The sequence below is a fragment of the Chrysochloris asiatica genome, unplaced genomic scaffold (assembly GCF_000296735.1).
Source record: "Chrysochloris asiatica unplaced genomic scaffold, ChrAsi1.0 scaffold00309, whole genome shotgun sequence".
In the NCBI taxonomy this organism is placed as follows: Eukaryota; Metazoa; Chordata; class Mammalia; order Afrosoricida; family Chrysochloridae; genus Chrysochloris; species Chrysochloris asiatica.
In genome coordinates this window covers 893,865-898,609 of record NW_006408827.1, presented here as the reverse complement: position 1 = coordinate 898,609, position 4,745 = coordinate 893,865, and the positions used below count along the sequence as shown (strand labels likewise).

At 38.3% G+C, this 4,745-nt stretch overlaps 1 pseudogene; it reads right to left on the bottom strand.

The window, feature by feature from the left end:
* Positions 1 to 460: 460 nt before the first annotated feature.
* On the bottom strand, positions 461 to 1,806 carry LOC102823808 (annotated as a pseudogene).
* Positions 1,807 to 4,745: the final 2,939 nt, after the last annotated feature.

The following is a 4,745-nucleotide window of genomic DNA, read 5'->3' as shown; positions in this document are numbered from 1 at the left end:
ATGGCACCTGACAACAACAACAACAACAACATAAAGATAGGATTCTGCAAGCAAAACAGTGTAAGCTGCCTTTTGTTTGTTTGTTTGTTTTCCTCCCTTACGACCTGGACAATTTTAAGACAGAAGCTTTGCAAAACACTACACATTTTTTAATTATTAAATGAGAAAATCTCATTTGTTACATCATCACATTGCTAGTTAGAGAAATGTTGCAGTGATGAAGAAAGTCAATGCTGAATCAACCAAAGTCCTCATTTCTTACATCATTCATTTACAAAGAAATAATGTTTAACACAACCCAACCCAATATTCTTGGTTTTCTTCATGTTGAAGTGCCCCTCAAAATCATCTTCTAATGGGTATTTTACTACATAAATTATAGTTCTTCATTTTCACAATTCACTCCAAACTGTAAGAGAGCTGTATCACACTAATATTTCTAAAGCTGTTAGGAAATCCTTCACATATCATTGTCATCTGATGTGTCACTGCTACTTGTTTCTGAGTCTCATTTTCAATAGTGCATTTGAAAGGGATGTTTTTCCAGGGACCAAACTTTAAGTCACAGATCAGGCCATTTTTCAAAATGCCATTTTTTGTCAGACCATTCTTCTGTAGCTGTGTTCAGCCTCAAGTGAACTTGAAAGAACATCAGTTTGTGAAAAAGTTGAAGACCGTATAATCTATTGAGAAATCACTGAGGCATTGCCATTCTCTTGTGGAATTTCACTTTCATCAATGTTTTGGTTTATATCCCTCTCTTGGTGTGTCCTATTGCTGTTATGCAAATCAAATGAGTGGTCATCCTTCTCTGAGACAGCATGGCTTTCATCTTCATGCTTCTCTTCTACTCTGTCCTTTTTCAATGCTTTCCAAAACTCACTCTTTTTATCAGTGTGCATTCGTGTCAGTTTGGTTAGATGAGGCTGCTGATTAAGTTTGTCAACAGGTGAAGAGGAATTTGAGTGATTACACTCTTTCACTGAATTTGTTGATGGATTAAAATTCTTGGCAGTTGGTTTGAAAGTATTAAAGTTGCCAACACCGTATGTAGACTCATGAGGGAAAGGAGTTCCAACTTTATTTTCTTTAGTTTGACTTTTCCATTGTGTAGGTTTTATTGGTAGAGCAGCAGGTTTAGGGACTAAGCCTTTATAAACAATTGAACCAGTCCCGTTCTTAACAGGTTGTGACTGAAGATTTCCCACTACTGGGAATCCAGACAGCTCTAAGTCTTTTGCATTACCTTTCTTAATGACCAGCATTCTTGGAACTCTACATTTAGGATTCACAGGATATTCTAAGAGAGGAGCTTGGAAGATTTTTTGGTTGGATATGTGTGTGTCTGGGAGTGTAGGCCCCATACACCTCCAGCTAAATATTTATTCTGATTTGATTCTCTCTCATACTCAGGATTTAAAGATGGAAAGTCCTCCACTTCAAATTGTTCTTGTTCTCTTTTGTCTTCTTTCTTCCCTGTTTCATTGTCAGGTATATTATTTTCATGTAATCCTTGGCTTTTTCCAGAATGGAAAATATTGCTATGAGAAAGAGAATTTCCACCATAGTATCCCCCTCAATGATTTATGTTTTCAGTATCATTTCTTCCATGTGTATGCCAACCTTTTTTTTTTTTTTCCTTTCCTTCCAAAATTACCTCCATCAGGATGCCCAATGCCAGAATCAAAACCATCTGAAGAGTTGTGTCGTCGTCGATTCACATCATAACAATTTTCTGTCCGACTTAGTTGATGATGGTGGTGTAGGAAAATTAAGCCACGCTGGAGCAAAGTCATGCTGTGTCATTTAGGTCCAATCTCTCCGACTCATTAAAACAAGATTTCAACACCTCATGGCAAGTTCAAATTCCAACAAGAATGCACAGGAAGGTGTTGGTTTTTCCTCTGTAATCTTTATGTTTTCCAGTTTGTTTGTTTTTGTATCCTCTGAAATAATTTTCAAGTTATTTGATGATACTAAACCTATGACTACTTGACATAGCGTTACTTCAAGTCAGCTACCCATATTTCTGTAAAGTTTTCATATGGCTATGTCCAGAATTAGCCAAGTTTCTTGGATTTAAGATTACAAAATCTTCTGAGGTCTGTCTTCTTTATTATTCCATGTACTTTTCACTGTTGTATTTATCCTCTCCCCATTAAATATCCAATTTATGAGCCCAAAAAGAAAATTTCACATATGAAGAGCATTCCTAACCATCAGCATATACAAGGAGACACATAGCTATCTCAATACTACCATGCTGCTGGGAAACTGCAACATCTTAAATTTTCACATAAATAAAAGGTAAAAGGGAAAAAAATTCTGTATTCTTCAAATGTCTTCATTTAGAAAAACTGTCCCATTGTGGCACAAAAAGGGATGTAACCAAAAATTCCTAAAACTTTTAATAAAGGTAAAAATAAACTACCATGAAATGTCAACAATATTTGAACAGTAATTTGAAACTGCTGAAACTACTCAGTACACAAATCAAACATATCTTACAATTTGGGCCGAAGAACACCAACAGGGGGCAGGGAGTAAGCAGCAAAAATTCCACCAGCTGAAATACTTTAACCAGTTATATAATCCATTTGAACCAAAATACTGAAGAAATGCCTGGTCTCTTTTTAGGTAGCTTGTTGAATTGTTCACAATTATCAATTCACTTCAGAGATGATTCTTCACAATTTTAATAAACTTCGGGAACAAAAATATTCAAAACCATTGTAGTTCCAAAATGGCCACTTCAAATATCCAGGGCCTTCTAAATACACAAACACACACAAAAAACCTAGAAGATGATCTTCTTATCTGAGTAATTCAATCACCTTCTGGCCCACCAGTGGTGGCCCTGGCCTGGGAGTGCCACTGAGCTTGATCTCAGGAGGAGGTTTTCCATATTTTGAATAATCCCCTTTTGCTTCTTTTCCCTCCCCCACAACCAGTCTCAATCCCAAAATGGCATCTACCTGATCCACAATGTTCTGGGCCCCTACCTTTATATTTGCAACACTCACAATCAGTCCCAATAGCAATTATTCACTATTGAACCATAAGAGTCTTATACCCATCTCCATTCATCAGCCCCATCCAGACAGGTTGGAAACCCCACACGGGAGATTCTTCCATTCTCTGCACCCTCTGAAACTAGGCTCTCTCTTGAAAGTTTGTAAGCCAGTAACTTTGTGTGTTTGTAGATCCACCATTTGGGGTAGCCAATGTCTAAGTTAGCCATCCCGGTCAACCCTGTGTTCCAAGGTGGTGGGAATGATCCTCACTTTAAAGATTCATTCCCTCTTTTGAGCTACTACATCAGTAAGTATAAATCAAGTTCATCAAACTGTAGCAGATTACTCTTTTTTTTCCCCTCTTCTTTCTTTCTCTAGTCGAGTTCTAATCATCCAGTCATTGAAGCTAGGTCACATGGGAAATGTCTACAAGTATGGGTGTTCATGTGCATATCCCCTCACTTCATATCAGCTAAATGCTTCACTCTCCACTCTAGTACTCTGTGGCCACGTACCTGTCCCAGAGCCCACAATTCCCTAGGTCTCGCCATACTGCTGGCCAACCAAGTTTCAATCCAGGTTAACAGGAGTCTATTGAACATGTTCTGACTTAGTTCACAACTTCATTGTTGTTTTCCCCCCACTTCCTCTCATCAGTAGACCAACATGGTCACCATCAAGACCAATTGCCTGCTAGTGTTTTCCCCTTGAGTTTCAGTTTTGGAAGGCAGTTTGCCTGGAGGGGATCCAGCTGTTTGCCTTGATGGCTCCCCAGTGAACAACTTGCTTGTTCTTCAGTCAATTGGACTGCTATTATTGTTTTTTATTTTTCTGCTTGTCTTTCTTTCAAGAAACATCGTCTGTTCTTCTAGGCCTCCAAGCTGGTCTGCTTGTCCTTTCAAGTGGAAATTTCACACCAAGAAGATTCTGGATGGGATCAGGATTCCATTTATGCAATGCAATGGGTCTGCAGGAAGCCTCATTCACTGGGCAAGTTCTAGCCCCATTTTAGGTATTCTAATCAGTTATAGGTTGAAGATGAACTTAAAAACTTTCTATGGTGATGTTTCTGGCTATTCCTTTCTCTCCCCTTCAAGTGTGTATTTTACAACAGTAGGCAAGGAAAATCAAGATTCAAAAGACAGCCAAGCATCTTAACATTATTTTCCCTTTTTTAACCCCAAAATTCAAACTATGCCTGAATCCCTGTATCACAGAGCCCTGTTGTTCCAAGATTGAGCATACATCACTATTAACCTCTGTACTAGTTAATCCCTGCAAACCTATCTAAATATTCTCCCATCCACCCCGTTCTTTCATTTCCCTCCACCTTCTTGTATATTGCCCCCTCAGCACCCAAAGTATCCTGAGTCTATTCCTTACCTTGTGCTCCACCATCCCCTCACCCCAGCCCCTAGGTCCCAGTAATCAACAATTGTTTTTTTACCCTTTTAGTGAGGGTATTTTTTCTTAAGCTTTCACAATAATGGTCCTATGAAGTAATTCTCCTTTTGTGACTTAGTAATTTAACTCAGCATAATGTCCTCAAGATACATCCATGTTATGCAGTGGCTTGCAATTTCCTTGTATTCTTCAAGGTATCATAAGATTCCATTGTGTGGATGTACCAAAGTTTGTTTATCTATTCTTCCATCTATGGGCATTGAGGCTTTCTGCATCTTTTTGCTATTATAAATAATGCAGCTATGAACATTGGTTTGCATATATCTA